Raw genomic sequence first — 15,034 nt, 5'->3', positions numbered from 1 at the left:
AGAATATTTCTCCTTCATTACATACACACAATTCAAAATCTACGGCCAGTATGGTTGGAGAACAAACCAACTTGGCAACAAAAAATAACTTTTTCCTTCTAAGTGAAGAGCCAATGGTTTTGGAAGAAACCACCAAGGGAGAAAAAATTCAAAAAGAAAATATTAATAATTGCCATGCAATTGAACAAATATCCTTAACTAACAAAGACATTGACATGTTGGACACAAATGTGTCTTCTTCTATTAGTCCTACTAATCACATTTAACAAGGTGGTCATGCAAGATTACCATCTAACTGATCATACTACCCCTATTAATAAACTCAATGAAATTGTCAAAACTAACCTTACTAACAAGCAAAATGGTAATAAACCAACGATTACCCAAACCCTCAAGCAAAATCTTTCCTCAAGATCTGATCATCTCACCTCCCCTAAGCATGCCATCCAAATGGCAAAAGAGAGAAAAAATTGGACAAGTGTCTTCCAACCTAGAGCACGCAAAGGATATGGAAAATCAGCCTATAAAACTCAATCTTGGGGACTCAAACGACATGCAAAAAGAAGCTCCAATCATTACTCTATCAACCAATCCGTCTCATATATCCAATAGCCCCTCCCTCACGCCAAAGTTAGATCCTTTAAGTACCTAAAACCCCGGCCACAATGCCCAATATACCATCATCTCTAAGGAGGAGACACAGACTTCTCCAAATACTTCGTCAACACAGAATTGCCATGGAAAACCTTCCACCTCTACACCCTCAACCAGAAAATCCACAAATAATTTACGTTTAACCACCACAAGCACATGATTACCAACCTGTATCATGGATGGAGATGGGCCTGATGGGACATGCATGCTTGTTCAATGTCTAGATAAATGGCCAGCACTCGATCATCATCCTTCACGACACCCAATACCTAGCCCAACTAGTGACAGAAGGCATGAGGTTGGCCATGAACAATTACCTCAATCAGGCATGGCTCAACAACATCCTTTAATCCCTAGCACCCTTAGTGAATCCCTAACTGGTCCATGCAATGAGGAACTAATGGAACTTATCACCATACTTCAATCTGATCTACCCACAAAATGCTCTCCTGGACATGCCCTTCGTCATGCCAGAGAATTTAACTCAACTGAATCCCATATTCCTACCATGGGAACAACCTCAGCCAGCCCAAGAGCCACCAATACCACCACTTCATCAACAACCTCCCTCTCAACCCACAACTAAGTGCATGTACTAGAACCAGTAGAGGCAGAAATGGAGGAGGAGGAGGAACCCCTCAATCTACTCTTAGAAAGAGTCCTAGAAATCTCAAGTCTCGACGGAGTAAAAGTATTTCTCTTCACGGAGAGGCAAGAGAAGAGGCACGTGCTCAGTTGCCCACTAACATTATACAAATGCTCGATGGACATAAGACCACCTCAGGATCCAACAGTGGCAACAAAGCCATGATCCTAGTTTCCTCAATGAGAAGGAACTCAGTCCTAGGGGCAGTGAGGAAAAATGGGGATCCGACAAACTCGAATCTTAATATCTCAATGAATAGACCTACAAATATTATCATTTGGAACATAAAGGGAGGGAACAATGACAACTTCAGGAGGAACTTCAGGGAAATGGTAGATACACATAGACCTTCCATGGTGGTTCTGTTAGAAACTAGAATGGGAAATCATTTGGAGTTGTTGGATGATTTTGGGTTTACAGAATTGATAGAAGTGTCAGCTGAAGGCCAGGCAGGAGGGATAGTGATTCTGTACAACCATGAAATTATCACTATCCAGAACTTTGTTCGAAGGGATCAAGAAATTCATGCTACGATTGAGGTAACTACTATACGTAAATATTGGCTTTTTAGTGCTATTTATGCTAGTACAAATATGCTCAATTGAAATAAGAAGTGGAATAATCTTGAGAATATTAGCAAAAATTATAATGGTCATTGGTTATTAGGGGGAGATTTCAATGTTGTTTTAGGCTCAAATGAAAAATTTGGTGGCAATTGTATAAATGACAGTAGGGCAGATTATCTTTGTTCAAAGATTAACAATTGCAACTTAATTGACTTAGGATATAAAGGATGTAAATATACATGGTCCAACCATAGACATAAGAATAAGGGTCTCATTATGGTAAGTCTGGATAAGGTATTAGGAAATGAGGAATGGATTAACCTCTTCCTAAAGAGTTCCATTATACACCTCCCTAAGACCCATTCGGACCATAAACCTATCTTAGTAGAATTAATCCCTAAAAATAATTATCTATATAAGCCACCCTTTAGACTTGAGACCTACTGGTGCAAGCATCTAGAATTCAAGCCCCTAGTTCAAAATAATTGGACAAATACTGACTATAATAGGGCTAGAAAAAATTTCATAGAAGAAGTTAAGGTTTGGAAGCACCATACTTTTGATGATATAATGGCAAAAAAAGAAAGATCCTAACCCGCCTTCAAGGTATTCAAAATTCCAAGCACTATCCTTATAGTACTTTCCTCTAAACTCTAGAAACCAATCTAAAAAAATATTACAATGATTTACTAAAAATAGAAGAAGACTATTGAAAATTAAGGTCAAGGGTTATGTGGCTAAATGAGGGAGATGCTAACACTAAATTTTTTCACATCTCTACCTCCAATAGAAAAAGAATGAATAAGATTAATTTCTTTAAAGTTGAGGTAGGAAATTGGATCAATGACCCTCATCTAGTCACCTCTCATGTTTTAATTATTTCACTAATATTTTTTACCACTTCACATAACAAATCAAGTCGGGTTAGCCCTCTAAAAAATATCCCTCAAAACTCCTTAAACCTTAATTGTCTAGATAATCCTTTACTTGATATTGAAATCAAAAAGGCTCTATTCTCCTTTAAACCTTTCAAAGCGCCTGGACCAGATGGCCTCCACCCATTCTTTTTCCAAAAATACTTACCTCTGCCTAATTCCAAAAATACGCAATGCCAACAACATCAAGAATTTTAGACCTATTGGCCTATGTAACACCATTTACAAATTAATCACTAAACTCTTAGCAAATTGTCTCAAACCTTTCCTTGATCAGCTTATTAGTCTTTGTCAAGCTAGTTTTATAAAAAATAGAAGGGCGTCTGATAATGTTATTATCATACAGGAACTAATTTCAAAAATTCATAAATTAAAAGGAAAACAAGGTCACATGCTCCTTAAAATTGACACTGAAAAGGCTTTTGACCAGTTAGAATGGTCATTTGTGCATCACACTTTAACCTACTTCAATCTCCCTCAAAAATTTTAAAAACTCCTCTTAAACTGCATCTCAACTAGTTCCATAGTTGTACTAGTTAATGGCTCAATTAGTACATTTTTCAAACCAAGTCGGGGAATTAGGCAAGGGGATCCTATATCCCCATATGTCTTTATCCTTTGTCTGAAAATGTTGTCAAGATACATAAACCATCAAGTTGATGTTAGAAATTGGGATCCAATTACCATAGGGAAAAGAAGCCCCAAGTTTTCACACTTTTTCTTTGCGGATGATCTCACCCTAATGGCTAAAGCCAATATGAAATCGTGTCATGCAATCCAAAAAGGCTTAGACCTTTTCTGCAATCTATCAGGGCAATGTATTAACACCACAAAGTCAAAAATTATCTTTTCTAACAATTGTCCCCAAACTCTCACGAAAGAAATTATCAATACTTTGAGTATTAAAAGAAGCGATTCCTTTGGTACATATCTAGGCTTTCCTATATTAAGAAAACACCCTAGACGAAAATATTATCAATTCATTATTGACAAAATGAGAGCCAAACTAACAGCTTGAAAAATGAATTTTATCAATATAGCTGGTGGGACAACTCTCTCACTTTCTTATCTAAACTCAATCCCTAACCACTACATGCAATTCACCCTACTTCCTACAATCATTCTTAATAAAAGTGACAAAGTTCAAAAGGATTTCACATGGGGAACTACTAGTGAGAGGAAAAGAATTCACCTCATCAAATGGTCCACCATTTGCCAACCAAAAAGCAAAGGAGGCCTTGGACTCCATAGAGCTAAAGATATAAACCTTTGTGTTGCAACCAAAAACACTCACGCAAGTGCACGTGATCGTCAAGTAATAAAGTAGTGAGTAGAGTATTGTTCCCATGAAGACTTTTGATCAACTGTTGACTGATTCAAACCCAATTTCTTTATCTACCCAAGAGATTGTTCATAAGAGAGATATGTAATTGTTTTACTACTTAACTATAAAGAATTAATCTAACCAAAGCAAGTAACCAAACAGATAGCAATCACAAGTAACGAACAATAGGAGAAGATATTCCAGGGTCACGGGTGTAATACAATCGTGTTGTGTCCTTGGCTCAAAATGACTAATCAATTTATCTAGGTTATTGATTGACAGGGTTGATATTACTCATAAGAATCTGTCGAGTTCTTACTCGCCTGTTCAAGTCAACTCAATGCCTATATGTCTATGGAATTAAGATTAACAAGAACGCATTTACAATTCCTGTATTCCAACTAAACAAGGCAATTGGGTATATGTCTATCCCAATTGCAAATCCATTCCCCGAGGCCTGGGTTCAAGAACTTGCTCTATTTAATTCTATATGCAATCTAAATTTCCCACTTTCGAGTTCAACTGAAGATTCATAGATAGTATTTCACTGTTAGCTACTCAGCAAAATAATTAAGAACAATATTAAATAAATAACCCAGTATGATAAACCAATTTTGTCAAATTAAATTTCAAACAACAACATTCATGTTTTACCCACGACCCTAGAACAATGGGTCTTAGTTGCTCATACTAGGGTTCATCATAAACAAGTTCAATTTCATCACAAACAACAAAAACAAAAGAAGAAAAGAAGAGATTGATGATCAAAACTCCTCCTTGCTTCTTGCCTCTCTATCACCTCCTCTAAACTATGAAAAACTTGATCCTTTAACCTTAGGGCGAGCTTGACTTTATGTAGGTTAAGTGGGTTTCTCTCCAGATTTCCAATTTTACCCCTAAATAACGTTTCTCCGGATCGGACACGCGTGAACTATTGCGTGAAGTATGGAGTTCGCGCGTGACTTCGCGCGCTTCTCTTGGATTCCAGGCAGAAAAGCTCGCGAACTATTGCGCGAAGTTTGGAAGTTAGCGCGTTACTTAGCGCACTTCAGTAGCTCGATTTCGTCCATTTTTCCGTCTCGTCCTTGCGCATACTCGACTCCTAGGGGTTGTTCTTGCTCATAAATCATTCCAATCTCCTCTTGAAAGCATCATTTAGGCTCCTCATCCTGCAATGTATACATATCACAATTAGAGCCTATTTTTCATCAATTAACCATAATATGTCATCGGAATATAATCAAGCGGAAGCATAATCAATAGCTAAATCACTTAGATTTCGCCTATTATCACCACCCCCACACTTAATTCATTGCTAGTCCTCGAGCAATCAACTATACTCTCTAGAGAATCCTTCACTCAACCATTTCCTTTAACGCACTACACCTAGAACAATGTACATGTATCATGCCTAGTAGTGAACAATCCTAGCCTCAAAGCCAACTCTCAAGTGTCATGCAATATTCACACTTCCTCAAAGTACTTTACACAGAAGTCAAGATTTCTTCTCCGCCACGATTCATATGCTCTCACAATTACATCAACAAAACTGAGTTCAATCCACCACATTCAATTCATATATTCACATATATCAAGGAAATCACTCACTCTCACAAAAGAGGTCACATGCATGCAATTGGTACCATAAGATTGCCCTTAATGTAAATCTCTACTAAGGTAGGCTAGTTCGATTCAAAATCACTTAGGACTTTTTCATGGTTGTAATGTGGGCTAAGGGACGGGTAGGATGTATTTAGGAATAGTGACTCAACCCCTAAGCACTTTAACACATTACACGAGCAATTTTCAGCGCAAATTCTTCAACCCACTTCTCATTCATACACAATATCATCCCACAAATATGCCCTTCTTCTTTAAGCACTCTATTAATTCATTCTCACTAGCTAGAGCATGACACAATGTAATCATCTCTTTTTTTCAGTTTTTTTTCTTGTCACTCAATTTCTGCTAGTGGTGTATTCGTTTACAACATAAGTGCACCTTTTATCCTTTTATTGGTTCCACTCAAAAGTCACCCCCACACTTATTTCCTTCTTACTTCTTTTAGCGCTCCTCTCATAATTAAAGTGCTTTAAGAGGTAAAAGGATCACAACAATGTCAATTAAGAACAGAAGGGTCTAGGCTTGTAATGCGGGTGCCAAACAAAAGTCTAAAGGCTCAAAAGGGTTAACTAGGGACAAATTTTATTTGTGAATAGCAATTAAGCTCAAAAAGGTCAAAGAAAGCCTAACATCATTTTTCAAACCGAGCATCACCTCAAATTTCGCTTCAACTCACATATCGGGCAAGTTCTAGATACAAGTACAATACATGGACTACACAAATACTCACCACACATGGCATATGACTCATTCAGATCAGCTCATCAAGACACTCCATTATGAGCATTCAATTCAGTACAAACATACAAATTAAGGCACTTTCAGTGAGATTCAACAATTAGGACTAAGCGTTACACTCTAGGGTCTATTGTGTTCAGGTGCGTCAATGCTATGGGTTCTCTTTCAATTTTTATAGCTCATAGCCCATTAACCTAATCTACAAATCAGAAAGAAAACAAAAATAAAAACTACCTATGCCCGGTTCAAGCTAAACCCTTGGAAAAGAACGGCGGCTTAAAGAAAAACCAAGGGGGAATTGCTACACTACCTAAGAAATTTAAAAAACCTTTTTGTCGTTTTCTTTAGACTCACTTCCCTCAAGAAAGTCGTCTAAAAAATCCGTCATCGGGAAGAGCCTATAATTTTTCTTTTCAGTTTTTTTTTTAAATTAGTGAAACTACTCCTGCTTAACAAAAACTGTCAAGTCAACATGAGACAAACAAAATAACCCGGTAATTTGTACAATTATATACAACATACTATGAAGGAATCCCCCACCCCACACTTAAAAAGAATACATGTCCCCATGGCTTAAAATTGAAAAGAGCAGTGAGGTAAAGAGACTTCCCTGGAGCTTCACTCTTGATCGGACACGATTTCGGGGTTCACGTTGCACGCACGCCCTAAAGCTCGCAGCCAACCCATGAACTTCTTTTCCGACTTGACTTGTCGGTCAGCTATCGCGTCCACACGAGTGCTCAAATCATGCATGGAAGTGCGAATATCAGCCACCTCCTGTTCCAATGTGGTGGACCGGGATACTCTGGAACTTCTTGAAGAGGATGTTGCGCGTGACAGTGCTGCAGCTGATTTTCTGGGCGCTTGAGCCAGTGCTTCTCCCTCCACATCCATTTGCTCTTCCTCCTCCGAAGCATCCGAACCACTTTAATCCTCTCTACCTACCTTTGCTGCTGAGGTTTCTTCCGTGGTGTTCGAGCCAGGTCGGATCTTGTGGCTTTTTCGTACCAGCCCGTCCACACGAATGTTTTCAGGCACCTGCACATTCTTGCAAAGCCTAGTCACCAAAGATGGGAAAAAGAAACCATACTGGCGCTGGGGGCATCGGATAAACATCTCGTCGTGGATCACTTTGGCCATGTCGAAGGGAAGACCCTTGATGAAACCCCAAATCAACGCAGCTCGGGGTCCATTCACCTCCGTAGTATTTGTGGAGGGGATAAGGCGACTGTTGATCACATACAGCCAGCTCTTCGCCTCTTGAGTTAAGACGGATGAATAGAACTTTTATCCATGTTCTAGCCACTCTACCATTTTTCCTGGTTCACAAATTTCATCAAAGAAGCGCTCCCACTTGGCAGCGGTTGGATTGCGCCCATATTCATAAAAGTCCGTGTTCTTAGGCAGAGGGCCCGGCAGTTGATAAGCTGTGCGTATCGCCTCAATGGAGGCATCTACTGCCTTACAACGCACTGTGACCACATGGTTGACATGCTCGGGTAAATTGGTAGAGAATTCTCGTACCACCATTACATTAGCCTCCCCTGGCTCGTCAATAAAAGCTTGCAAACCCTGCTCCATCAACTCATTGAACATGTGGGGGCATCGTTCCTTGATCTTTTTGATGTTGATGCCCCTTTCCGCAATTGCCTTCTTAGCCGCCTTTTCTGTAAAATAGGTATGAGCCTCAAGGGAGACAAATTTGTTGTTGTCATAGGAGCGTGCTGGAGCTTTCCTTTGACGGCTTGATGATGGACCCGTGGCTTGGCACTTTTTCGTTGGTGCCATAATACCTGCAAAACGTGGACACATTAGCTCAGCCCAACAAAAGTAGTGTGACTTGCTGCGGTTACTCAGACTTCACACGCAAAATTGGTCACAACTACATAATAATGCTCATTAAGGCCTTTCCACAAACACCTTGTGGGCATTAGGCTCTCACAGCTTTTCTAAGGGTCTTGCAACAAAGGCTTCCTACAAAAGTTCATCCATAACCCAATTCAAGTACTTCCCACCCCACACTTACAACAAACTAACCCCACAATATATTTTACCAAGTTTGAAACTCAAATCACAAAATACAACTACATTCATGGCATAAACTACAACAAGAAACTTAAATTCTGAAAATAGAAAGAGAAAAAGAAAGAAAACTAAAACTAGAGCTCATACCTTGTTAGAATTCGTGCGGTAGGGTGATGCTGCTAATGATTTTAGGGAAGGAGCCCGTGAGATATGAGATGAGTGTTTGAAGTTAGGAGCGTTTGGAGGTTTTGTTGGTTTGGGAGAGATGATAGTGTTTTGGGGGTATTGGGTTTGGTTTAATAAAAGGGGAAGGGGTATGAACCAATAGCCTATTTAAATTACAAAAATAAAAGAACCAAAAAGAAAAATGAAAAACAAAGAGAAAATAACACGCCTGAAAAGTTCCAGGCTGAGAGGCTCATCCAGGCGCGCGAACAAGTGCGCGATGTATGTAGTTCGCGCGATACTTCGCGCGTATGGTGAGTCCCAGGTAGAAAGTCTCGCAAACTTCGGCGCGAAGTTTATAGTTTGCGCGAAAGTTCGCGCGTTTCAGTTAGAGTTCAGGCAGAAAGGTTCGCAAACTTGTGCGCGAAGTGCGCTCCTGGGCATTTATTTTTGCAATTATTGTCACCTACTTTGCTCCTGGTTGATGGTCCTTTCACCTGCCCTTCGTCGCCTGCATTTGTTAGTAAGTTAGAGCTCAAAATCAAACACTACCACTATCGTTGGGTTGCCTCCCAACCAGCGCCTTATTTAACGTCGTGGCACGACGATTATACATTCCTTTAAGCATCCTTCAAGTCCACTGAGGTCTTGTGACGTGCAAAATCACCACCCCAGTAATGTTTTATCCATTGACCGTTCACCAAGAAAGTGCCAGTGGAACTCATGTCTCTCAACTCCACAGCTCCATGAGGCTTCACGCTAACCACAACAAAAGGGCCCGACCAACGAGATTTAAGCTTTCCGAGAAAAAGCTTCAACCTCGAATTGAACAACAGAACTTCTTGCCCTGGCTCGAACTCTGGATATTGAATGTGCTTGTCATGCCACCTCTTAGTCTTTTCTTTATACAATTTGGAATTCTCATATGCATGTAATCGAAACTCCTCGAGCTCATCGAGTTGCAGTAACCTCTTCTCTCCAGCTAAGTGCCCATCCATGTTTAGCTTCTTTATTGCCCAATAGGCCTTGTGCTCAAGTTTGACGGGCAAGTGACAAGCCTTCCCATATACCAATCTATACGGAGAAGCACCTATGGGAGTTTTGTATGCTATCCGTTACGCCCACAATGCGTCGTCTAACTTTCCGGCCCAATCTTTACTCACCGTTTTCTCAAGAATTTGCTTGATCTCTCTGTTTGAAACCTCCACTTGACCACTCGTCTGGGGATGATAAGCAGTGGAAACCTTGTGCTTGACCCCGTACATTACAAGGACATTGTTTAACAGTTTGTTGCAGAAATGCGTACCTCCATCGCTGATCAACACTCTGGGAGTTCCAAAGCGTGTGAAGATATGCTTCTTGACAAAGCTTACCACTACCTTTGCATCATTAGAGGGTAGAGCAATGGCCTCCACCCACTTAGACACATAATCAACTGCCACCAAGATGTATCTATGGCCATTCGAGTATGGAAAAGGTCCCATGAAGCCAATTCCCCAAACATCGAAAAGCTCCACTACCAGGATGTTTTGCAGCGGCATCTCGTGCTTCTTAGTGATTGTCCCGGTTCTTTGGCACATGTCACACATTTTAACAAAGGTGTGTGCATCCTTAAACAATTTCGGCCAATAAAAACCTGATTGTAACACTTTTTGGGCTGTCCGGTCTCCACCGTGATGACCTCCGTATGACGAGGCATGACAACTATGAAGTATGGCACTCATCTCATCCTCAGGAACACATCTCCGAACCAACTGGTCTGCACATAGCCTGTATAAGAATGGCTCATCCCACATGTAAAGCCTCACATCATGCAAGAACTTTCATCTACTGTCTGGTGTCAATTCTGGTGGTGTCACCTCACTTGCAATAAAGTTCACATAATCTGCATACCACGGGACTGTACTTGAGGTGATTGCCAATAACTGCTCATCAGGGAATGTTTCTTTGATTGCATCCCCTTCAGCCACATGGTTCCGATTTTCTAATCTGCACAAGTGATCAGCCACTTGATTCTCTGTTCCTTTACGGTCTCGGATCTCTAAATCAAACTCTTGCAGCAATAGGACCCACCGAATCAGTCTCGGCTTGGCATTCTTTTTATCAAACAAGTACCTAATGGCTGAATGATCTGTGTAGACAATGACTTTGGTTCCCACAAGATTTGACCGGAACTTGTCAAACGCCCACACCACTGCAAGCAACTCTTTTTCAGTTACGGTGTAGTTCATCTGAGCTAGATTCAGAGTTTTGCTCGCATAGTAAATGGAGTAGAATATCTTATTTCTCCTTTGCCCTAAGACAGCACCAACCTCCACGTCGCTAGCATCACACATCAACTCGAATGACTGCTCCCACTCCGGAGCAATTATGATTGGTGCAGTAACCAACCTTCCTTTCAGCTCCTCGAATGCCTTCAGACAGACATCATCAAATTTGAAGGCGACATCTTTCTCAAGCAACCTGCACAAGGGAGAGGAAATTTTCGAGAAATATTTAATGAAACGACGATAAAAACCTGCATGGCCCAAGAAACTGCGAATGCCTTTGACAGATATCGGTGGAGGCAATTTTTGAATCGCTTCCACCTTTGCCTTGTCCACCTACAAACCATCTTTGGACACCTTGTGCCCAAGACTATACCTTTACGTACCATGAAATGGCACTTTTCCCAGTTTAGCACCAAGTTAGTCTCTTCACACCTAGCAAGTACTTTATCAAGGTTCATCAAGCAGTTATCAAAAGAGCATCCAAACACAGAAAAATCGTCCATGAACACTTCCACAAACCTTTCAACCATGTAAGTAAAAATGGATATCATACACCTTTAAAAAGCCGCAGGTGCATTACAAAGACCAAAAGGCATTCGCTTGAACGCATACGTGCCATAAGGACACGTAAAAGTGGTCTTCTCTTGGTCCTCTGGGGCTATAGCAATCTGATTATACCCCGAGTAACCATCTAAGAAGCAATAGTACTCCTGGCCAGCTAATCTATCAAGCATTTGGTCAATAAAGGGAAGGGGAAAGTGGTCCTTCCGGGTGACATTGTTCAATTTTCTGTAATCAATGCAAATTCTCCACCCGGTGACAGTTCTTATAGGAATCAAATCATTATTCTCATTAACTACTACAGTCATCCCCCTTTTTTGGGTACACATTTAACGAGGCTTACCTATTTGCTGTCTGAGATAGGGAATACAATACCTGCATCGAGCCACTTAATCACTTCTTTTCTTACCACCTCTTTCATGATTGTATTGAGTCGGCATTGTTGCTCCACACTGGGCTTGTGTCCATCCTCCATGAGGATTTTGTGCATGCAGAAGGCTGGACTAATGCACTTAATGTCAGATATAGTCCACCCAAGTGCTCGCTTGTGCTCACGTAGCACTCTCAACAGCTTTTCTTCCTGCAATTTAGACAAGTCAGATGAAACAATAACAGGTAAAGTGTCAGAGTCACCCAAATAAGCGTATTGCAGGTGAGGTGGAAGGGGTTTAAGTTCTAATTTTGGGGCTTTCTCAATTGATGGCCTTGGGGGAGGCCCCTCTAGTCTATTCAAAGGCTCAAAGGGGTGTATCCCTTACAGGTACGCACAAGATGTATCAAGGATGTGCATCATCTCCTCAACCTCCTCATCAGCCCCCAGGTTATCAAGTAACATAAGTGCTTTCTCTAGAGAATCGTCTAGATATACACTAGGATGACAAATCTGCTCATCGGCCTCAACAACAGATATCATTAAGAGCTCCTCATAGTGGAGGGGAAGTTGGATTGCCCTGTAGACATTAAAAACTTCTTCCTCGTCATCTACCCGCAAAATCATCTTTCCCTCTCTCACTTTGATAATTGCATCACCGGTAGCTAGGAGAGGTCGCCCCAATATAATCAGAACCAGTTCATCAGCTTCATAGTCAAGGATAATGAAATCAGCCGGGAAGATAAATTTCCCAATCTACAGCAACACATCTTCAATCACCCCTTCAGGGTGTGCTATCGATCTGTCAGCCAGCTGCAACATCACAGTAGTTGGCCTTGGAGCTCCCAGACCCAATTGTTTGAACAAAGATAAGGGCGTCAGATTTATGCTTGCCCCCAAATCACACAGAGCACGACCTACATCCACATTACCAATACGCACAGGAATCGTAAAGCTGCCAGGATCCTTAAGCTTTTGAGGAAGCTTATTTTGGACCCTAGAAGTGCACTCCTCAGTAAGTGCAACTGTCTTAAAGTCAGCTAATTTTCTCTTGTGAGCTACTATATCTTTTATGTATTTAGCATACTTTGGAATTTCCCGAAGCACATTAACGAGTGGAATATTCAATTGAACCTGGCTCAACATAGAGAGGAATTTTGTGAACATGCGATCGTCATTCTTTTTCTACAATCTCTGGGGAAAGGTAGTGGTGGTCTAGGGGCCTCCACGGACTCTGAAACGTCAGCAACATTCTTTTGCTCTTGAGTCACTTTAGGGATCAACTCTCCCTCAGGTATGGGCTTGTCTTTCTTTTTCTTTGGCATTTCCTCTAGCTCCCTCCCTTTTCTAAGTGTAACTGCATTCACTTGAGGGTCCTTTTCTGTATCACTGGGGAGAGCGCCTGCAGGTCTAGTGTTTTGAGTTGTTGCTAACTGCCCCGTTTGCCTTTCAAGATTTCTGAAGTCGGTCCTGAGTTGCTGATTTCAATCAACAACTTCTTTAGCAGATTATTGGTACTTTCTTCCATTTGTTGGGGTGGTCTTTGAGGCTGATTGAAATTCCCTTGGGGTCTATGCTGATTCTGATTCTGCTGATTTTCACCCCATGAGAAGTTGGGATGATTCCTCCAGTTAGGATTGTAAGAATTCCCATATTGTGCATGCTGATTCGGTGGACCTCTGTTCTGTTGCCCCACATAATAGATGGATTCTGGATTCGTGGGGAACATATCACTCATATGACTTTCACCACAGAGTTCGCAACAAATATTCATCTGTTGTACGTGTTGCATTGTCTGTGGTTACTGCATTATCATCCGAGTCATCTGATTGGCCAACTTTGCAATGTCGGCTCTCATGGCTGATACTTCGTCTAACTCAAGTAACCCAGCTGATTTTTGCTTAACTGCCTTTCGTGAATCACCCTCATCTTGCCAGTTATTATCATTAGCAGTGAAGTTATTCAGCAAGATTTGGAGTTCACTGTACGGTCTGGCCATGCAACTACCCCCACAAACGGAATCAAAATTCATCTTTGAAGCATCATCTAATCCATCTACAAAAGTGTGACCTAATACTTCGTCCGTCTGGCAATGATGAGGACAGTCTCTGGGCATCTTCTTGTACCTTTCCCATGCTTGACGCAGTGTCTCGCCCGCTCGTTGTTCAAACCCAAGAATTTGACTCCTCAATACGTTTGTTTTCTTAGTGGGGAAGAACTTGATTAAGAATTTCCTTGCCAGGTCATCTCAAGAGCGGATTGAATTTGCTAGCTCTTTATTCAACCATTCCTTAGCTTCCCCAATCAATGAAAAGGGGAAAAGTGTTAGCCTGACATAGTCCTTGGAAACGTTCGGATAGTTGTAGGTATCCGTAATTTCTAAGAAATTCTGAATGTGCCTCTGCGGGTCTTCATAAGGTAAACCCACAAACAGCCCTGTGGCTTGGATCAGCTGCACCATGTATTGTTTCAGCTCAAAGTGCCCAGTGATGTCAGGCTTCACAATAGCCTGAGTCATATTAGCCAGACTGGGCCTTGCGGCTTCAATCACCGCACGTTCCTCATTACCCACCATCTCAATTGGTTGTGGTTGAACTTCGATGTCCAACTCTCTTTCAATTCTGGTTCTCGCGTCCACCTCCCTCCTCAACGTGTGAAGTGTTCGTTCAACTTCGGGATCAAAAGGAAAGAGGTTGTTTGCGCTTCTACTTCTTTGCATTCAATAGAAACTCCTGTATTAGCACAAACAAAGTGAACTAACGTTAAAACTCGAATAAATAAGTAATAAAAGCTCAATTCAGTCAAGTAGCTAATTTCTAAGTCCCCGGCAACGACGCCAAAAACTTGTTGTGACCAAAAACACCCACGCAAGTGCACGTGATCATCAAGTAATAGAGTAGTGAGTAGAGTATTGTTCCCACGAAGACTTATGATCAACTGTTGATTGATTCAAACCCAATTTCTTTATCTACCCAAGAGATTGTTCATAAGAGAGATACGTAATTGTTTTACTACTTAACTATAAAGAATTAATCTAACCAAAGCAAGTAGCCAAACAGATAGCAATCACAAGTAACGAACAATATGAGAAGATATTCCAGGGTCACGGGTGTAATACAATCGTGTTGTGTCCTTGGCTTAAAATGACTAATCAATT

The sequence above is a fragment of the Nicotiana tabacum genome, chromosome 6 (genome assembly GCF_000715075.1).
Source record: "Nicotiana tabacum cultivar K326 chromosome 6, ASM71507v2, whole genome shotgun sequence".
In the NCBI taxonomy this organism is placed as follows: Eukaryota; Viridiplantae; Streptophyta; class Magnoliopsida; order Solanales; family Solanaceae; genus Nicotiana; species Nicotiana tabacum.
The sequence above is the reverse complement of the archived record's forward strand: the minus strand, read 5'-3'. Positions refer to the sequence as shown.